Source organism: Nomascus leucogenys, chromosome 10 (assembly GCF_006542625.1).
Source record: "Nomascus leucogenys isolate Asia chromosome 10, Asia_NLE_v1, whole genome shotgun sequence".
Classification (NCBI taxonomy): Eukaryota; Metazoa; Chordata; class Mammalia; order Primates; family Hylobatidae; genus Nomascus; species Nomascus leucogenys.
Window position 1 is genome coordinate 71399561 of NC_044390.1, and position 22544 is coordinate 71422104.

General features: G+C 44.7%; 1 protein-coding gene and 1 pseudogene across 2 annotated transcripts in view; both read left to right on the top strand.

The window, feature by feature from the left end:
• Positions 1–22544, top strand: part of TXNRD1 (thioredoxin reductase 1) — a 134376-nt gene that overhangs the window by 45310 nt on the left and 66522 nt on the right. The window lies entirely within an intron of this gene.
• Positions 13754–14034, top strand: LOC105740397 (annotated as a pseudogene).

The following is a 22544-nucleotide window of genomic DNA, read 5'->3' on the forward strand; positions in this document are numbered from 1 at the left end:
TGGCTCACGCTTGTAATCCCAGCACTTTGGGAGGCCGAGGCGGGCGGATCACGAGGTCAGGAGATCGAGACCGTGGTGAAACCCTGTCTCTACTAAAAATACAAAAAATTAGCTGGGTGTGGTGGCGGGCGCCTGCAGTCCCAGCTACTCGGAGAGGCTGAGGCAGGAGAATGGCGTGAACCTGGGAGGCGGAGCTTGCAGTGAGCCGAGATCGCGCCACTGCACTCCAGCCTGGGTGACAGAGCGAGACTCAGTCTCAAAAAAAAAAAAAGAGAAACAAAAAAGGATCTGCTAGTGGCCAGCACCGTCATTTCTATTAGGAAAAGTGGGCCCTTCCAGATTAGGAAGAGGAGGTAAACTTCATGCCTAGTAGCTTAAAGGAAGCAGAGTCCTGGTCATTGACAGCCTCTGCTCAGTCTCCAAAGGAATACAAAGAAAGGGCCTGGCATGGTGGCTCACTTCTGTAATCCCAGCACTTGGGGAGGCTGTGGTGGCTGGATTCCCTGAGGTCAGGAGTTTGAGACCAGCCTGGCCAATATGGTGAAACCCCGTCTCTACTAAATAATAAAAAAAAATTAGCTGGGTGTGGTGGTGTGCGCCTGTAGTCCCAGCTACCTGGGAGGCTGAGGCAGGAGAATCGCTGGAACCCAGGAGGCAGAGGTTACACTGAGCCAAGATCGCACCACTGCATTCCAGCCTGGGTGACAGAGTGAGACTCTGTCTCAGAACCACAACAACAACAACAACAAAGAAAGGATTCAACTAGACAGAGAAAGATATATGGCAATTGGGAGATATGAACAATTGGCATGTAAGTTTCATTTCTTTTTTTTTTTTTTTTTTTTTTTGAGATGGAGTTTCCCTCTTGTTGCCCAGGCTGGAGTGCAATGGCACGATCTCAGCTCACCGCAACCTCTGCCTCCCAGGTTCAAGCAATTCTCCTGCCTCAGCCTCCCGAGTAGCTGAGATTACAGGCATGCACCACTACGCCCGGCTAATTTTGTATTTTTAGTAGAGATGGTGTTTCTCCATGTTGAGGCTGGTCTCGAACTCCTGACCTCAGGTGATCCACCCGCCTCAGTCTCCCAAAGTGCTGAGATTACAGGTGTGAGCCACCGCGCCTGGCCATAAGTTTCATTTCTAGGGTCAGGAGGAAGGAGGTAGTTGTGTGGCATGACATATTACTGGGTGTTTCTAAAGATAGGTTCTCTAACACAGAGAGCATCACATAATAACTACCATATATAGAGTGTTAGTCCCTGTTTTACATGGACTATGCTGGGTTAAGTATAGTCACCTATCCTCACATGAACTCAGCAAGGAAGATATTCTCTACATTTTATAAATGAGGAAATTGAATCCCAGAGAAGTCAGTTAACTTCCTTAACATTGACCCAGTGTGGTGGCTCACGCCTGTAATCCCAGCATTTTGGGAGGCTGAGGCGGGAGGATTTCCTGAGGTCGGGAGTTCAAGACCAGCCTGACCAATATGGAGAAACCCCATCTGTACTAAAAATACAAAATTAGCCAGGCATGGTGGTGCATGCCTGTAATCCCAGGTACTCGGGAGGCTGAGGCAGGAGAATCGCTTGGACCCGGGAGGCAGAGGTTGTGGTGAGCCAAGATCGCACCATTGCACTCCAGCCTCAGCAACAAGAGCAAAACTCCTTCTCAAAAAACAAACAAACAAACAAACAAAAAAAACAACAACAACAGAAAACTTCCGTAACTTCATATAAATACTGGATCTATAATTTGGACACGGGCCTATGTAATTCTGAAGCCTATGTTATTTCCATAATACCATGTTGTCTGGCTCCTCTACAGTGACCCTTCTATTCCTTCATCAAGGAAGGCTCTTGCCCCTAAATACTCCATAGTATGAAAGGAAATCTCAATAAATAAAATTTCTTCTGGGTCCAAAAGTAGCCTTTTATAAAAATATAAATTTTCCTGGGAAACTTAAGTCACTTGCAACTTGCTGTGAATTAGGGAAAAATAACCAAACAGAACAATAACCAAACAAGCAAATTAAACTAATATAAGGTAAAGCAAATGAACATGTCCTTCAAGGATGGGAAAGGTAAAGGAGGTAACATCGGAACAGATGGGCAGGATGAACGCACTAAGTGCTTGGGGAGCATGATTTGTAAGGATTTTCTTTATGAATCTGGAAAACTTGTGTTTTTTGGTAACAAATGGCTGATGTTTTATTTCTAAATCTGTTAGTAAGCGGTTAAGGAGGTTTTAAGAGTCTGTGATTTAATACATGTATGAACTTTATTTTCAGTCCCAGAAAATAAGCATTGGATTATGAATTGACTTTTGTCCTGGTGGTTCCCCAGTTATACTTCCCTTGCTCTTTCTTTCTTTTTTTTTTTTTTTTATTGAGATGGAGTTTTGCTCTTGTTGCCCAGGTTGGAGTGCGATGGCACGATCTGGGCTCACCACAACCTCCACCTCTTGGGTTTGAGCAATTCTCCTGCCTCAGCCCCCAGAGTAGCTGGGATTACAGGCATGCACCACCACAGCCAGCTTATTTTGTATTTTTAGTAGAGACAGAGTTTCTCCATATTGGTCAGGCTGGTCTCGAACTCCTGACCTCAGGTGATCCATCCACCTCGGCCTCCCAAAGTTCTGGGATTACAGGCATGAGCCACCACGCCCGGCTCCCTTGTTCTTTCTTAAATGTCTTCTTTACTTTCTCTATCATTTTTCAGACTATTCTTATCTTTTTTAAATGTGTATTGCCAGTGGGGAGGTGTGGTGACTGAAAAATCTATTAAATTTCTCCTTTTCCAACTACTTTTCTGTGTGAGACTGGATTTTTCATTTACTTCTACCAAAACATGTGTTGCAACAAATTAATCCAGAAGCAAATATGGGAATCTAGTTGTTTTTTATTAGGACCGATGCTAAAAAAATTCAAAAGATGTGAAACAATGCCAATCTTCTCACTATGTTTATTTATTTATTTTGAGACGAATTAAGTGCATTCTCAGCTCACTGAGCAAAGATGCACTGAGCTCGCTAAGAAAGTGCATTCTCAGCTCACTGAGCAAAGGTGCAATCTCAGCTCATTGCAACCTCTGCCTCCTGGGTTCAAGCAATTCTCCTGCCTCAGCCTCCCAAGTAGATGGGATTACAGGCATGTGCCACCATGCCTGGCTAATTTTGTGTTTTTAGTAGAGACGGGGTTTCACTGTGTTGGTCAGGCTGGTCTCAAACTCCTGATGTCAGGTGATCCACCTGCCTCGGCCTCACAAACATTTGGGATTACAGGCACGAGACCAGCTTGGCCAACATGGCAAAATCCTGTCTCTACTAAAAATACAGAAATTAGCCCAGCATGGTGGCGGGCGCCTATTATCCCAGCGACTCAGGAGGCTGAGGCAGGGGAATTGCTTGAACGCAGGAGGCGGAGGTTGCAGTGCGCTGAGATTGCGCCATTGCACTCCAGCCTGGGCAACAAAAGCAAGACTCTGTATCAAAAAAAAAAAAAAAAAGACCAAGTTTGACACCCTGTTCTAAGGCAAGTAGGAAGCATGAATATTAACACAGTTTTGATTTTGTGAGATTTATTTGTCCCAAGCATAGGAGGAACACTATTCTAGATGTGCAGTTGGCCTTAGCCACACAGGAGAGATGTGATCTGGTTCATGTCTTCGAGGAGCTTGTAATCATGGAGCTGGAACTGCTGATGCAGTCTTCTAAGTGCTGGTTTCATGAATAAAACACCTCCTTTATCTGTTTCTTCTGGGTTCCAAAAGAACCCTCCATAGGCATGATTTTCACACCAGTGTTGGCTACGTAATCTTCCCAGGGCCTGGATCATAGTGGGTATTTAAAGAGTCAGAAGATCAATTGGTAGACAGGAGTATTTGGCATAGAATCACATGGGTGCATTTATTCATTCAGCATATTTATTGAGTGCCTGCTGTGCTCTAGGCTCTGTATACTAAGCACTGGGAATACAGTAGTATACTAGGCAGGTGTGCTTCCTGTCTAAAGGAATTAGACTTGCTTGTGTGTTTTTTTCTTTTTTTTTCTAGCAAATTCCTCTTATTTTCCTTTAGAGTTGAGGGCCTGTGTACTGCCTAACTGGATTGGTAATGGAGTCAGTGCCCCGTGAATTCCTGTGTTTGCAGTAGTATCACCTCTCACAGAAAATCAAGAGGAGAAGTTGTGCTACCAAGGGATCCTCTCTCTTCACCCTAACATTTTCTTCTTCCTTCTTTTGGCTGTATTTTGGCCAGTCTACATAAGGTTATTATTTGAAAACCATCAAGGTCCACTGAGTTCTACTGAGATTGGTGTTGGAGAGAGAAACTCAGAACTGGGAGGCCTGGCATTCATGTCCTGTGTGTAGGCAGTGGTAGTAGTCATACATGCTATCTTCCCTGTGTCAGAGGCTTATGCATGTTCTCCTATTTAATCTTCAGAATACCACCAATCAGGTAGGCGGTGATATCACCTTCTTATGATGAGGAAATAAAAACATAGTAAAGTATTAGTATACAGGGTGGCTGGCTTTCTAGTGAACCTACTGGCAATTCGTGGTCCCTCCCACTACTTCCTGAGACTATCTGGTAGAACCTTCCATGACTTGCCCCTTGTGTCTTATGTATAATGTTCATGGTGTCGATATCATGATAGTTGTTCCTAGATGTGATGGTGTCTGTTGCACACACATGTGGTGGTGTGTTTGGTGGCAGAGGTTGTACAATCTGCCACCATGCCAGCTACACACACCTTGGCTATCCCTGTGGATGAGCTGCCACTCACAGGGCCTGTTGATTTACAAAGACTTGTATCTATACTTCAGGTGTCTTCCTAGGAGCTTTGATCTAAGGAACAGACAACATCAGTGTAATCATCTTAATTTGGTCTGGCAGCTGCTGACATTCTGTAGCTATAAATGTGGAAAACAGACATAAGATTTCAGCAGTTTGCCAAAAGTGTGCGTCTGGATGCCATATGTCACTAGCTTGGGGGTTCTGATGTGTATTATTCATGTCTCCTGGCTGCTTATGGAGGACATGGCTTTAATGCCTTCAGCAAGAGGGAGAGGAACTAATATTTCAGTTTCTTTTTATGGCAGTGTCTCATATCTCTCTTACTTAATCCTCACAACAGCTTTGTGTGGTTGTTGGAATTAATTCTGTTGTTGTGAGGAAGCAGATGCTCAGCATTTGAATAACTTGCTCAGTGTTGCTGTGTCAAGCCCAGGCCTGTCTGCTTCCCCAGTTGCCTCTTTGGGCATTGTTTTCCTTGAACAAATAAAAACCCCTCACGAGCAGAGGTACCCTAGCTAGCTCAGTTCTCACCACTTTGGTATTGATACTTACTCATTCAACAGATTTGTTTTGGGCACCTATTTATATGCCAAGCACTGGCAGGAGAGAAAAGATGAGTAAAGCACAACCTCATTCTTTAAGATCATTTTACTTGTTTGCCTCTGCCTCACTTCCAATTTCAGTGTAATTTGGTATCTCTAAAGGCTGTAGGATCACGGGTGGACAAAGGTAGTGGGTAAGACATTTAAAGCTGTAAACAAAAACAACTTAGAAAACATCATGGCGTGTTCATTTAGAGCAAATCTGGCAAGGCCTGGGGCAGAGAACGATGAGAGGTTAAGAGTTGAAAAGTAAAGAGGCTTTCTCCCATAGAGAATGAGGAGATATGGGAGGTTGTTCTATTTATTTTATGAATGAGGCTCAAAATATTCTCTAAGCATTTTGGTTTTGTCTATAAAAATGTTTATTTTTTTAAAATTTGGAGACCACAGTATAATAAAATACAAAAAATCACATATAATTGCATCCAGAGATCGCCACTATTAATATTTTATGTCTTTTTTGTAAACTCTGTTCTGTTTTATTATTTAACATTTTACATGTTATGTAAGTTCTTAATTTTCTCAATGACTACAAAATAGTCCATGTGTTTACTTAGCCATTCTACTATATTTGGACAAATAGTCTATTGCCAATTTTTTGCTATTGTGGAATAATAGAAATATTTTTCTTTGTACGTGAAGTTTTTGCTGTTTTTAGAATTATTTTCTTAGGATAGATTACTGCAATGGATTTATGGGTCAGAGTATGAACAATTCTAAGGTTCTAGAGCCCTTTAAATGGTGTGTACTAATTAATAACTTCATAAGCTCAAAGAGTTCCCTGTACTTAGTAGTAAGAAATAATAATAGGTTTTGGGCCAGGTACAGTGGCTCATGCCTGTAATTCCAGTGTTTTGGGAGGCTGAGGCAGGCAGGTCACGAGGTCAAGAGATCAAGACCAGCCTGGCCAACATGGTGAAACCCCCTCTCTACTAAAAATACAAAAATTAGCTGGGCATGGTGGCGCGTGCCTGTAGTCCCAAGTACTTGGGAGGCTGAGGCAGGAGAATCGCTTGAACCTGGGAGGTGGAGGTTGCAGTGAGCTGAGGTCGTACCACTGCACTCCAGCCTGGTGACAGAGCCAGACTCCGTCTTAAAAAAAAAAAAAAAGTGATCTGGCTGGACAAACTGAGCCAGTCCCATACAAAATCTTAAAAAAAAAAAAAAAAGAAAAGAAATAATAATAGGTTTTTAAAAATCATTATTTGCCTATTGGAGAGGTAAAAACAGATTTCTTTATCTTAATTTGTATCACTTTGATTATTAATGAGGCACAATATTTTTTCGTGTATGTTGTATTTCCTATGTGTACCTTGCTGGGCTCAGGTGGTCCTCCCACCTCAGCCTTCCAAGTAGCTGGGAATATCTAAATTGTATTCACTGTGTTGTATTTCATTATCTGAATTGCCTGTTCATTTTCCTCATGGGGTAATAATAATAGGAAGAGCCCTGGTGCGGTGGCTCACGCCTGTAATCCCAGCACTTTGGGAGGCTAAGGTGGGTGGATCATGAGGTCAGGAGATGGAGACCATCCTGGCCAACATGGTAAAACCCCGTCTCTACTAAGAATACAAAAATTAGCTGGGCATGGTGATGCGTGCCTGTAGTCCTAGCTACTCGGGAGGCTGAGGCAGGAGAATCGCTTGAACCTGAGAGGTGGAGGTTGCAGTGAGTTGAGATCACGCCACTGCACTCCAGTCTGGTGACAGAACAAGGCTTCAGCTCAAAAAAAAAAAAAAAAAAAAAAAAAAAAAAAAACCTAGTTGGCTGGGCGCTGCGGCTCACGCCTGTAATCCCAGCACTTTGGGAGGCTGAGGCAGGCGGATCACGAGGTCGGGAGATCAAGACCATCTGGCTAACAGGGTGAAACCCCGTCTCTACTAAAAACACAAAAAATTAGCCGGGCATGTTGGCGGGCACCTATGGTCCCAGCTACTCGGGAGGCTGAGGCAGGAGAATGGCGTGAACCCGGGAGGCGGAGCTTGCAGTAAGCCGAGATCGCGCCACTGCCCTCCAGCCTGGGCGACAGAGCGAGACTCCGTCTCAAAAAAAAAAAAAAAAAAAAAGGAAGTACTTTCTTTCTTTCTTTTTCTTTTCTTTCCCTTCCTTCCTTCCTTCCTTCCTTCCTTCCTTTCTTTCTTTCTTTCTTTCTCTCTCTCTCTTTCTTTCTTCTTTTTCTTTTTCTTTCTTGCTTTCTTTTCTTTCTTGCTTTCTTTTCTTTCTTGCTTTCTTTTCTTTCTTGTTCTATTGCCCAGGCTAGAGTGCAGTGGTATGATCTTGGCTCACTGCAGCCTTCAACTCCTGGCCTCATGCAATCCTCCCACCTCAGCCTCCCGAGTAGATGGCAGTACAGGTATGTGCCACCATACCCAGCTAGTTTTTGTATTTTCTTTTTTTTTTTTTTTTTTTTTGAGACGGAGTCTTGCTGTCTGCCCCAGGCTGGAGTGCAGTGGCGCGATCTCGGCTCACTGCAAGCTCCGCCTCCCGGGTTCACGCCATTCTCCTGCCTCAGCCTCCCAAGTAGCTGGGACTACAGGCGCCCGCCAACACACCCGGCTAATTTTTTTGTATTTTTAGTAGAGACGGGGTTTCACTGTGTTAGCCAGGATGGTCTCGATCTCCTGACCTCGTGATCCGCCCACCTCGGCCTCCCAAAGTGCTGGGATTACAGGCTTGAGCCACTGTGCCCGGCCAGTTTTTGTATTTTCTGTAGAGCTGGAGTCTCATGAGCCACCATGCCCAGCCTGCCTTACTTTCTTTCCTTCTTTTTTTTTCTTTTCCTTTCTTTTCCTTTCTTTCTTTTTCTTCTCTTTCTTTCTTTTTCTCTTTCTTTCTTTCTTTTTTCTGAGACTATCCCGTAGAACCTTCCATGACCTGCCCCACCTGTCTTATGTATAATGTTCATGGTGTTGGTATCATGATAGGTGTTCCTAGGTGTGATAGTGTCCTTCCTTTCCTCCTTCCTTCCTTCCTTCCTTCCTTCCTTCCTTCCTTCCTTCCTTTCTTTCTTTCTCTTTCTTTCTTTCTTTCTTTCTTTTTTCTTTCTCTCTCTCTTTCTTTCTTTCCCCTTCCCTTCCCTTCCTTCCCTCTTCCCTTCCTTCCGTCCTTCCTTCCGTCCCTCCCTCCCTCCTTCCCTCCCTCCCTCCCTCCTTCCCTCCTTCCTTCCTCTCTCTCTTTTTTTTTTGAGACCGAGTTTTGCTCTTATTGCCCCAGCTGGAGTGCAATGGCGTAATCTGGGCTCACTGCAACCTCCATATCCCGGGTTCAAGCAATTCTCCTGCCTCAGCCTCCTGAGTAGCTGGGATTACAGGCACCTGCCACCACACCTGGCTAATTTTTTATATTTTTAGTAGAGACAGGGTTTCATCATGTTGTCCAGGCTGGTCTCAAACTCCTGACCTCAGGTAATCCACCTACCTACCTTGGCCTCCCAAAGTGCTGGGATTACAGGCATGAGCCACTGGACCCAGCCCCTTCCTCTCTGTCTCTGTCTCTCTCTTTCTTTTATATTTTTATTTTTTGAAATGGAGTATCACTGGCTGGGCACAGTGGCTCACGCCTGTAATCCCAGCACTTTGGGAGGCTGAGTGGGCGGATCACGAGGTCAGGAGTTGGAGACCATCCTGGCTAACGCAGTGAAACCCCGTCTCTACTAAAAATACAAAAAAAAAAAAAATTAGCCAGGCGTGGTAGCGGGCCCCTGTAGTCCCAGCTACTCCGGAGGCTGAGGCAGGAGAATGGCATGAACCCGAGAGGCGGAGTTTGCAGAGAGCTGAGATCGCGCCATTGCCCTCTAGCCTGGGTGACAGAGCGAGACTCTGTCTCAAAAAAAAAAAAAAAAGAAATGGAGTATCACTCTGTCCCCAGGCTGGAGTACAGTGGCACGATCTTGGCTCACTGCAAACTCTGCCTCCTAGGTTCAAGCAATTATCCTGCCTCAGCCTCCTGAGTAGCTGGGACTACAGGCTGCACTACCACGCCTGCCTAATTTTGTATTTTTAGTAGAGATGGAGTTTCATCATGTTGGCCAGGCTGGTCTCGAACTCCTGACCTCATGTGATCCACCCGCCTTGGCCTCTCAAAGTGCTGGGATTACAGTCGTGAGCCACTGCGCCTGGCCTACCGTAGAACTGCTTTCAAAACTGGAACCAATCCTCTCAAACCCTGCCACTGCTTATGAGTTAAATTTATGTCATATTATAAATCCGTTGTTGTCATTTCTTTTTTTTTTTTTGAGACGGAGTCTCACTCTTTTTTCCCAGGCACTATCTCGACTCACTGCAACCTCTGCCTCTCGGGTTAAAGTGATTCTCCTGCCTCAGCCTCCTGAGTAGCTGGGATTACAGGCGCCTGCCACCATGCCTGACTAATTTTTGTATTTTTAGTAGAGATGGGGTTTCTCCATGTTGGCCAGGCTGGTCTCAAACTCCTGACCTCAGGTAATCTGGCCCGCCTTGGCCTCCCAAAGTGCAGGGATTATAGGCGCGAATGACTGTGCCCAGCCCTTGTTGTCATTTCAACAATGTTCACAGCATCTTCATCAGTAGTAGATTCTATCTCTAGAAAAACATTATTTGCTCATCCATAAAAAGCAACTCCTCATCCATTCAAATTTTACATGAGATTACATTAATTCAGTCATGTCATCAGACTACTTTTTGTGGGTTCTTTTTTTCTTCTTTTTCTGTGTTTCTTTTTTTTTTTTCAAGACAGGGTTTCTTCTGTCACCCAGGCTGAGCTGCAGTGATGCAGTCATGGCTCACTGTGGCCTCAACCTCCCAGGCTCAAATGATCCTCCTGCCTCAGCCTCTCAAGTACTTGGGACTACAGGCACATGCTACCACACCTGGCTAATTTTTTTTGTTGTTGTTGTTGAGATGGAGTCTTGCCCTGTCCCTAGGCTGGAGTGCAGTGGCGCGATCTCGGCTCATAGCAACCTCTGCCTCCCAGGTTCAAGCAATTCTCCTGCCTCAGCCTCCCGAGTAGCTGGGACTACAGGCATGCGCCACCATGCCCAGCTAATTTTTTTTGTATTTTTAGTAGAGACAGGGTTTCATCATGTTGGCCAGGATGGTCTCGATCTCCTCACCTCGTGATCCGCCCACCTTGTCCTCCCAAAATGTTGGGATGACAGGCGTGAGCCACCGTGCCTGGCCCACCCAGCTAATTTTTAATTTTTTTTGTAGAGACAGGGTCCCACTATGTTGCCCAGGCTAGTCTTGAATTCCTGAGCTCAAGCGATCCTCCTACATTGGCCTCCCAAAGTGCTAGGATTATAGATGTGCACCACCATGCCTGGCCTTCTCTTCTAATTCTAGTTCTCTTGTTATTTCCACCATATCTTCAGTTACTTCCTCCACTGAAGTCTTGAATTCATCAAAGTTACTCATAAGGGTTGGAATCACCTTCTTCCAAACTCCTGTTAATGTTGATATATTGACTTCTTCCCATGAATCATGAATGTTCTGAATGGCATCTAGAATAGTGAATCTTTTCCAGAAGGTTTTCAGCTTACTTTGCCCAGATCTGTCAGAGGAATCACTGTCTGTGGCAGCTATAGCCTTATAAAATACATTTCTTAAATAATAAGACTCGAAAGTCAAAATTACTCCTTTATCCCTGGGCTGCAGAATGGATTTTGTGTTAGTAGTCATGAAAACAACATTCATCTCCTTGTACATCTCCATCAGATCTCTTGAGTGACCACATGCACTGTCAATGAACAGTAATATTTTCAAAAGTCTTTTTTTCTGAGCAATAGGTCTCAACAGTGGGCTTAAAATAAACCATGTTGTAAACAGATGCGCTGTCATTCAGGCTTTGTTATTCCATTTCTAGAGCAAAGGCAGAGTAGATTTATCATAATTCTTAAGGGCCCTAGGATTTTCATTGTAAGTCCATTTGTTTCCTGTTTAAATCGTAAGTATAGAAACACCTTAATATGGCCATTATTTGATAGTAGTGAGATGGAAAATACTTTGCCATCTTAGAAAGGGCAATGACTAGATACTGGCCTAATGTATGTTTTTCCTCCGAGAAGGAGGAAAGCCACTTAATGGTCAATACTGAATCCTGCCAAGCAGAGTAGGAGGTAATATAGCCTCCTTTATAGCAATACAGCCTCAGGATATTCCTGAAATCATTGAAAGATTAAATAGCCAGGCATGGTGGCTCACGCCTATAATCCCAGCCCTTTGGGAGGCCAAGGCGGGCGGATCACCTGAGGTCAGGAGTTTGAGACCAGCCTGGCCAACATGGTGAAACCCTGTCTCTGCTAAAAATACAAAAAAATTAGCCGGGTGTGGTGGTGCAAGCCTGTAATCTCAGCTACTCAGTTTCATTCGCATCCTCCTGAAGAGACCACCAAACAGGCTTTGTGTGAGCAACAAGGCTGTTTATTTCACCTGGGGGCAGGCAGGCTGAGTTCGAAAAGAGAGTCAGCAAAGGGTGGTGGGATTATCATTAGTTCTTTTTTTTTTTTTTTTTTTTTTTGAGATGGAGTCTCGCTCTGTCGCCCAGGCTGGAGTGCAGTGGTGCGATCTCGGCTCACTGCAAGCTCCGCCTCCCAGGTTCATGCCATTCTTCTGCCTCAGCCTCCTGAGTAGCTGGGACTACAGGTACCCACCACTAATCTTTTTGTATTTTTTTAGTAGAGACGGGGGTTTCACTGTGCTAGCCAGGATGGTCTCGATCTCCTGACCTCATGATCTGCCCGCCTCGGCCTCCCAAAATGCTGGGATTACAGGCCTGAGCCACCATGCCGGGCCATATCATTAAATGTTCTTATAGGTTTTGGGATAGGCGGTGGAGTTAGGAGCAATGTTTTGTGGGCAGGGGGTGGATCTCACAAAGTACATTCTCAAGGGTGGGGAGAATTACAAAGAACCTTCTTAGGGGTGGGGGAGATTACAAAGTACATTGATCAGTCAGGATGGGGCAGAAACAAATCACAATGGTGGAATGTCATCAGTTAAGGCTATTTTCACTTCTTTTGTGGATCTTCAGTTGCTTCAGGCCATCTGGATGTATACATGCAGGTCACAGGGGATATGATGGCTTAGCTTGGGCTCAGAGGCCTGACACTCATGAGGCAGAGGTTGCAGTAAGCCAAGATCACATCAATGCACTCCAGCCTGAGCAACAGAGCCAGGATCTGTCTCAAAAAAAAAAAAAAAAAAAGAAGAAGAAAGAAAGATGTATTTGAATTCACTTTAAGAAAGAGCAAATAAGCATTTAGGGCCAGGCACGGTGACTCATGCCTGTAATCCCAGTGGCCAACATGGTGAATCCCTGTCTCTTCTAAAAATACAAAAATTAGCTGGGCATGGTGGCGAGTGCCTGTAATCCCAGCTACTCGGGAGGCTGATGTTATAAGTAAAGTTTCGGTGCCGCAAAAGAAATAGCACTGGAATATAAAGTTTTCTTTTTAATTCTCAGCAAGGCAAGTTACTTCTATAGACGGGTGCGCCCTTACAGATGGAGCAATGGTGAGCACACACTTCGATAAGGGAGGGGAAGGGGTTCTTATCCCTGACACACATGGCACCTGCTGCTGTGTCGTTCCCCTGTTGGCTAGGGTTAGACCGCACAGGCTAAACATTCCAATTCACTAATTTAAAGAGAGTGACAGGGTGAATGGTTTGGCGGGAAAAATCCTTATAACAGAGCAGGTAATCGGAATGAGTCAGGGTGGGGTAGGTAATTGGAATGACTTAAGGGTGGAGCAGGTAATCGGAATGAGTCAGAGTGGAGTAGGTAATCGAAAAGGTTGCTTTACGAGGAAGTTAAGTTTAAAAGTAGAAGGCAAAAGTCCCTTCGCTGTGGCTCAGGCCTGTAATCCCAGTACTTTGGGAGGCTGAGGTGGGCAGACCACGAGGTCAGGAGATCAAGACCATCCTGGCTATGGCGAAACCCAGTCTCTACTAAAAATACAAAAAAATTAGCCGGGCGTGGTGGCGGGTGCCTGTAGTCCCAGCTACTCAGGAGGCTGAGGCAGGAGAGTGGCATGAACCTGGGAGGCGGAGCTTGCAGTGAGCCGAGATCGCACCACTGCACTCGCACCTGGGCGACAGAGTGAGACTCTGCCTAAAAAAAAAAAAAAGAAAAAGAAAAAAAGTAGAAGGCAAAGAATTAAACATACTGACATATTGATTCTTTGAAAAGAAATTTAGAACTCATATCTAACACTGAGGCAGGAGAATTGCTTGAACCTGGGAGGCAGAGGTTGCAGTGAGCCGAGATCACGCCATTGCACTCTAGCCTGGGCGACAAGAGCGAGACTCCATCTCAAAAAAAAAACATTTAAAATCTGTAGATAATTTTCAGTCTCCGGCTGCAGCTGCGAGAGAAGCTGCCATGTCTGCACATCTGCAACGGGTGGTTGGCACTGCTCCAGTTTCCTGATCAAGAGGCATAAGCAGACCTACAGCACCGTGCCCAATAACTTGAAGGCCTGCAACTGCTTCTGCTACACTGGGCTTATTCACCACAAGACTGTCGGCGTGGAGCCGGCAGCCCACGGCAAAAGTGTCCTAGTTGTGAAGCAGAGATCCAGCCAGCGGACGCCTGCCACCTCCTACGTGCAGACCACCATCAACAAGAATGCTCAGGCCGGGCGCGGTGGCTCAGGCCTGTAATCCCAGCACTAATGGGAGGCAGAGGCGGGCAGATTACGACATCAGGAGTTCGAGACCAGCCTGGCCAACATAGTGAAACCCCATCTCTAATAAAAATACAAAAATTAGCCGGGCATGGTGGCGCACACCTATAGTCCCAGCTACTCAGGAGGCTGAGGCAGGAGAATCGCTTGAACCTGGGAGGCAGAGGTTGTGGTGAGCCGAGATTGCGTCACTGCACTCCAGCCTGGGCAACAGAGTGAGAATCCATCTCAAACAAACAAACAAACAAAAAAAACCAAGAATGCTCTTGCCACCCTCAGCAGCATCAGACACAGGATCCTCAAGAACAAGTACCACCCCAACCTGTGCATGGCAGCCTTCTGCAGGCCAGCGTCATCCTGCACAGCCAGAAGCCTGTGATGGTGAAGAAAGAGGAAGCGGATTAGAAAACCTGCCCCCAAAGCAATAGTCAGCTGGCTTTCTCAAAAACAAAAACATGAATCAAGAGGTCAGGAGATCCAGACCATCCTGGCTAACACGATGCAACCTTGTCTCTACTAAAAATACAAAAAATTAGCCGGGCGTGGTGGTGGGCGCCTGTAGTCCCACCTACTTGGGAGGCTGAGACAGGAGAATGGCGTGAGTTCTCCGGGAGGCGGAGTTGCAGTGAGCCAAGATAGTGACACTGCACTCCAGCCTGGGCGACAGAGCGAGACTCCGTCTCAAAACCAAAACAAAACAAACAAAAAACAAAAAACTATAGATAAAGGAATTCAGATATATACTGAACTATAAGGTTCTCATCTGTCTTTGGGGTGGAGAAATTGGTCTGAATGCCTCTTAATGAGACATAGGTCACTCTCAATTCAAACCAGGGCCTAGAGCATTAGCAAGATCCAAGGCTCCTTCAGGCCCAGCTCCATGAAGTGACTATAGCTTTCCATTAACGACTGGTAGCCATCAACTGTCTTGGGATTCTGGGATTTTGGCACTCAGAGAAATTAAAGGGGGATGTTCCTCTCAAGATCAACTATCTAATAGTGTTTAAGAATTTAGAGGTTAATAATAATAAACTATATGGCACTTCTTTCATCTTAGGATCTAATAGCTGTTTACCACTACTAATTAGTATGTAACTCCTTGGCTGGTGGTGAGGGTGGTTGATATGCACTTTTATGAGATGAAACATCTGAGAGTTGACTGGAATGGAGCCTGTACCTCCTGAGGTACTTCTGGTCAGTGGTTTTCTACATGAAAACTTTTTTCTTTCCTCTAAGATTGAAATGGGACACTGAGCGACCAAAAGCAAGTGGATTGCAGAAGGGGGATATTCTGCATGTACTAGCACGTGCATATTATGCATGTGTGTACATGTAATGCAGAATGCAGACACTAATTTTTAAAGAAGTTTTTCATGTTCCTTTCACTCCTTTTAGCAAGTTGTTTAAGAAAATTATGTTTTTCTAGCCGGGTGTGGTGGCACATGCCTGTAATCCCAGCTACTCGGGTGGCTGAGGCAGGAGAAACACTTGAACCCGGGAGGCAGAGGTTGCAGTGAGCTGAGATCGCACCATTGTACTCCAGCCTGGGCAACAAGAGCCAAACTCCATCTCAAAAAAAAGAAAATCATGTTTTTCTTCTTCTGAGAAGAAAAGACAAGCTCTGAGTAATGAGAATATACGCGCTGTGGAAAATGGCATGTTTAGCCACAGATTGCTTGCTAACTAAAAGTAAAATGAAAAAATGAATCTGCTACTCCAGGCTGGAGTGCAATGGTGGAATCTTGGCTCACTGCAACCTCTGCCTCCCAGGTTCAAGCGATTCTCCTGCCTCAGCGTCCTGAGTAGCTGGGATTACAGGCATGCACCACCATGCCTGGCTAATTTTGTATTTTTAGTAGAGAAGGGTTTTCTCCGTGTTGGTCAGGCTGGTCTCGAACTCCCGACCTCAGGTGATCCACCTGCCTCAGCCTCCCAAAGTGCTGGGATTACAGGCATGAGCCACAGCACCCGGCCTTGAGTTAAGTTTTGATCAGTGTCCACTGTAATGCTTTGTTGACAGTTACTGTGAATGACTAACTTGTAAAAGGGGAAAATCCAAACTTCTAACCACACTGAGGTCATCATGGATTTATATCATGCATGAGGACATAATGATTATAATAACTAAGCTATTGAGTCTTTTACATCTATTTACATCCTTTACATCTATTTACTCATCTCATTTTCCACAATCACCACATGAGGTGTAGATACTGTATTTATCACCATTTTGTAGATGAGTAAACGAAGGCACAGAGAGGTAACAGAGCTTGCCTAGGGGCACACAGCTTGCCAGCAGAAAAGCCAGGTTACGTGATTTCATTGCAGGCTCTTATAACTATTGAGCTATACTGCTTGTTAGTAGAAAGCCAGATGATGGTATGGGATTAGCTCAGAGATTTACAAAAGAGGAGACCTGGGCACATTTGAAGGCAGAATGGCTTGAACGGCCCTGAATACAAGATAGGAAGAGGATGTTGAAGAAAGGTGGGGTCCCCTAAGACCACTTGGAATTGGGATAGGTTATAGGTTATAGTGCTCTGGTAAAGGCGAGCTTTAGCAGGGGTAGAACAATCCTTATTCTTCTGAGGTTGCAGTGACTTGTAAGTATAGAGAGCTGCTGGGAAGAGAAGACAGAGAAGTGAAAGTGACTTGTACCTGACGACTTGAGCTTTTGGGCAGTGTGCTGGAGCTGGCTCGTACCAGCTCAAGAGATCCCTCGTTAAATATCAAGGAATTTTGCAAGTAGGTTGGTAGCTTGAAATTAGCCAAAGTGGGAGTATTCAACTCCAGAAATTAGCAAATACTACAAATCAGGGCCTCCCCACCACCACTCAGAACTGGTTTACCAGAACACCTTATACTCCCTTTCTTCTCTTTTCCACTTCACTAACAGTCAAAAGCCTGCTGAAGTGCCAGTTGAATTCGAACCTTGAGTGCCCATCATGGGAAAGGCACTGTGCCAGATGCCAGGATAAAAAAGACCAACCCCTCAAGTAAATAATACTGTGGTGGAGAGTGAAGAGCATGCAGGCGTAAATCCTGGACTAGCTGTCGGCTCTTGGGACGGTCACTTAAACTTGGGTTACTCATCTGTAAATGGAGAAAATAATATATATCCCAAAGGGTTATTGAGATGACTAATGAGAACGTGTAAAGTTCCTGGCACAGAGGTGTTCAATAAGTGATGGTTCTAAGAGTGAGGACATGTAAACAGATGTCTTTCATATAGCTTGATATAAAAAATAAAGATGGGAGCCGAGCACAGTGGCTCATGCCTATAATCCCAGCACCTTGGGAGGCTGAGGTGAGAGGATTGCTTGAGCCCAGGAGTTTGATACCAGCCTGCGCAACAAAGTGAGACCCTGTCTCTACAAAAATTTTTTTTAAATGAAGCATAGGCCGGGCACGGTGGCTCATGACTGTAATCCCAGCACTTTGGGAGGCCAAGGCGGGTAGATCAGAAGGTCAGGAGATCGAGATCATCGTGGCTAACACGGTGAAACCCCATCTGTATTAAAAATACAAAAAAAAAAAAAAAAATTAGCTGGGTGTGGTGGCGGGCACCTATAGTCCCAGCTACTAGGGAGGCTGAGGCAGGAGAATGACGTGAAGCCAGGAGGCGGAGCTTGCAGTGAGCTGAGATTGCGCCACTGCACTCCAGCCTGGGCAACAAAGCAAGACTCTGTCTCAAAAAAAAAAAAAAAAAAAATTAGTCAGGCATGGTAGTGTGTGCCTCTGGCCAGCTACTTGGGAAGCTGAGGCGTGAGGATCATTTAAACCCAGGAGTTTGAGGCTGTGGTGAGCTATGATTGTGCCACTGAACTCCAGCCTGGATGACAGAGCAAGATTCTGTCTCCAAAAAACAAACGAGAAATAAAGACAGAATGACTACAGGTCATAGTCCCCTGAGTAGATTCCAAAGTTTACAGGGTGGATGTTTCATGGATGATTTTTCCTTGTTTGTTATCAGAAGGTTACCGGGTTTGTTTTTTTTTTGTCCCTACAAATCAAGTTTACCGGATTTACTTGTTGCTTTTACCTGTTTTTAGCCTGTTCCTCACTATATATTATTTAATTGTAAGACAAACAATGGATTTGGAGATAGGCACAGTTGGATTTATATGCCAGCTCCAACACTTACCTGCTTTGTGACCTTTGGCAAGATTCTTTTTTTTTTTTTGAGACGAAGTCTCACTCTGTCACCCAGGCTGGAGTGCAGTGGCATGATCTTGGTTCACTGCAACCTCCGCCTCCCGGGTTCACACCATTCTCCTGCCTCGCCCTCCCGAGTAGCTGGGACTACAGGTGCCTGCAACCATGCCTGCCTAATTTTTTTGTATTTTTAGTAGAGACGGGGTTTCATCCTGTTAGCCAGGACGGTCTTGATCTCCTGACCTTGTGATCTGCCCGCCTCAGCCTCCCAAAGTGCTGGGATTACAGGTGTGAGCCACCATGCCCGGCCTCTGATCAAATTCTTAAAGGCCAAATTACCTTTATAAAACTGAGGACCCCCTAACATTTACCATGTAAAAGCTTCCCCTTTTCTCTGTGAAAAAGATGGAATGTACAAATTAACTAAGTAATATCTGCATTTTTACAGATTTACTCTCTCGACAATTATTTATTGATTGATTACTATGTGTGCATACTATATTAAGTGCTGGGAACATGATGGTGAGCATAACTAATCCTGGTCCCTGCTCACATGTGGCTACTATGTACATCTATATTAATTAAACTTAAATAACATTAGAACTTCACATCCACACCTGTACTAGCCATCTTTTATGTACTTAATAGTCACATGTGGGGAGTGGCTATTGGGTTGGACAGAGTAGATTTAGAATTTTTTTTTTTGAGACGGAGTTTCGCTGTGTCGCCCAGGCAGGAGTGCAGTGGCGCAATCTCGGCTCACTGCAAGCTCCGCCTCCCGGGTTCACACCGTTCTCCTGCCTCAGCCTCCCGAGTAGCTGGGATTACAGGCGCCCGCCACCGTGGCCGGCTAATTTTTTGTACTTTTAGTAGAGACGGGTTTTCACTGTGTTAGCCAGGATGGTCTCGATCTCCTGACCTCGTGATCCACCCACCTTGGCCTCCCAAAGTGCTGGGATTACAGGCGTGAGCCACCGCGCCTGGCTAGAATATTTTCATCACCACAGAAAGTCCTCTTGGACTGTGCTATTCTAGAGTGAGGGAGGCAGACATTGATAAAATACTCATAAAAGTATGATTGCAATTGTAGTAAGTACTAGGCAGAAAGAATAGATGGTAACATGAGAACACTTCATAGGGGGATTTGACTTCTCTGTTGGTTTTCCCAAGGAAAACCTGTTCAAACTAGATTTGCTCAATGCTTGGAAGTTAGCAAAGCCCTGTGGTGGGAGGGAGCACAGTAATTACAGGGACTGAAAGCAAGCTAATGACTGGATCATGGGGATTGAGGAGAAGTTTGGGTGAGATGAAGGGGTGGAAGGACCACAAAGGGCCTTGTAGAAAGAAGATGAAGAAGCAGAGAGGCTGAGTAACTTGGCTGTGTAGTTAGTAATAGAACCTGGATTTGACTTCAAAGCCTACGCTGCATAATAAAGGTATATTCAACAGACTTTGGTTCTGCAATTATCTCTTTTTGCTCCTTCTTTGGAAACTGCCAAAGTTTCCTCTACTGGATTATTCCTTTAGCATAAAAACATGCTGTAATAATTTCCTTCTTAGACAAACCAAAAAAACCAAAAAGTCTGGCCAGGCACGGTGGCTCACGCCCGTAATCCCAGCACTTTGGGAGGTCAAGGCGGGTGGTTCACGAAGTCAGGAGTTCAAGACCAGCCTGGCCAACGTGGTGAAACCCTGTCTCTACTGAAAATACAAAAATTAGCTGGGCGTCGTGGCATGCACCTATAGTCCCAGCTACTCGAGAGGCTGAGGCAGGAGAATTGCTTGAACCCGGGAGGCAGAGGTCGCAATGAGCTGAGATTGTGCCTCTGCACTCCAGCCTGGGTGACAGAGTGAGACTCTGTCTCAAAAAAAAAAAAAAAATTTATCTATCCTACATCCCTCTTTAGCTCTTTTCCTATTGTTTTTTTGTTTTGTTTTTATAGCAAAACCCCTTTAAGAGTTGGCTATACTTATTCCCTCCATTTCCTTATTTTCTGTTTCTTGCTGAACTTCTTCTAATTAGGATGTCTTACCTACCATCATTTTCATAAGTGACCTCCATGACTCAGCCCTTACCTTATAGGAATTCTTGGCAGCACTTGAGATAGTTGATCTTCCTTTTTGGAGCACTTCTTCATTGGCTTCTGAGACACCACAGTCTTGGTTTTCCTCCTACCTCCCTCCAGCTTCTTCTTAGGCTCCATTGCTGGATTCTTTTCCCCTTTTGCAGTTTGAGCATGCCTGGGCTCTGTCCTGGGCTGTCTTTATTTCTCTAAATACATTAACTCCAGGGTAATTTCATCTAGTCCCATGGAGTGACAGTTAATTTTATGTGTCAACTTGGCTAGCATATCAGTTGTTTGGCAGATAAAAGCGTAGATGTTGCTGTGAAGGTATTTTTTAGATGTGACTTACAATGAAATCAGTAGGCTTTGAGTAAAGCTAATGACCCTCCATAATGTGGATGGGCTTCATCCAATTAGTTGAAGACCTTAGAGAAAAGACGGAGGTTTCCCAAAGAGGAAGCAATTCTGCACCCAGACCACCTTTAGTCTCAAGATTGCCACATCAACTCCTGCTTGAATTTCCAGCCTATTGGCCAGCCTTGGAGTTTTCAGACTTATCAGCCCTCACAACTGTGTGAGTCAATTCTTTAAAAAAAAAAAGAAAAAAATCTCTCTATATATACATGTATCCTATTGGTTCTGTTTCTCTGAAGAGCTGTGACTAATACACATGGTATTAAATATCTTTTATGTTTGACACCAAATGTTTATTTCTAGCCTTGACTTCTCCCTTGAACTCCATACTTACATATCCAACTGCTTAGTCAACCTCTCCATTTGGATAATAATAGATCTCTTAACCCATACTATGGATTTGACCCAAACTATTGTTTTCCCCCACCTCCCGTCTTTCTTCCTCCTCTCTGGGTGTTCCTGCTTTTCATTGAAGAGTGCTATTATTTACCCCATTGCTAAAGCCAGAAATCTAGTGTTATCATTGATTCTCTTTCTCTTACATCTCTTATTCCATCCATCTGTACAACTGTACAACATATATCTGTGCAATTAGCTTTACCTTCAAATGTATTTTTTAACCTTACTAATCAGCCTTTATCATCTCTAGCTTGGACCAGAACAGTAACTTCCTAGCAGGTCTGTATATCTCCACTTTTTTTTTTTTTAAGATGGAGTCTTACTCTGTCGCCCGGGCTGGAGTGCAGTGGCGGGATCTCAGCTCACTGCAAGCTCACTTCCTGGGTTCACGCCATTCTCCTGCCTCAGCCTCCCCAGTAGCTGGGACTACAGGCACCTGCCACCACGCCCGGTTAATTTTTTGTATTTTTAGTAGAGATGGGGTTTCACTGTGTTAGCCAGGCTCATCTCGATCTCCTGACCTTGTGATCCGCCCGCCTCAGCCTCCTAAAGTGCTGGGATTACAGACATGAGCCACCGTGCCTGGCCATATCTCCACTTTTAAGTCCCTGCCCTCCTTAGCCTATTTTCCATACAACTGAGCAATTATTTTATCATACAACAATCATTTCCTTCTCTTCTCTTCACACTCTGGCGTCTTACCACATTTAAAATGAAATCCAAAATCCTGACTATGGCCTGTTGATGAATGTGACCCCTGGCTATTCCTCTGACCTCACTTCCTACCACTTTTTTTCTCACTCATTAGGCTTTAGACATACTGGTTACTTTGTGGATTCTTGGAAAAGTCAAGCAGACTCCTAGCTTAGGGCTTTAGTATGTTGAAGCCAGAATAAAAATGTAGAGACAAGTCTCTAAATTAAAATTTTTTATTTGGAAAGAAAGAATAGCAATTTGGGGCATATATGCAGACAGGGTGGTCTTCAGTATGTCTGAAGAACAAAGAGAAGGTTAGAGGTTTTAGAAATAGGAGAGATGTTACATATTGCTCTTCAAGAAAGTTCTTTGGGACTAGTTAGGGTTTGGGGAGCTAGCAAGCTCTGGTGAGTGATGGCAGTGGGCAGAATTAGTCCTAGAGTTTCAGCAAGTTATCTTAGCATTTATAGATAAAGCTGGTCTCAGGTTACAACAGGCAGTTTCAGCAGTCAGGCTTGCAGAGAATTACATTCTTGGAGCAATGTTTTGTACCCTGAGTGCTTTTCCCCCTAGACCCTTGGCTCTGATTTAGTTGGGAATGACAAGAATGACCCAATTTTATGATCAGCTTTCACAAGTACCTCCTCTTTCCTCTGCTTAGAAAGATTTCTTCCCTAGATACTCTCATGGCCTGTTCCCTCATAGCACTGTGGGCTCTGCTCAAGCATCACATTCTGAGATCTTTCCTGACTTCCCT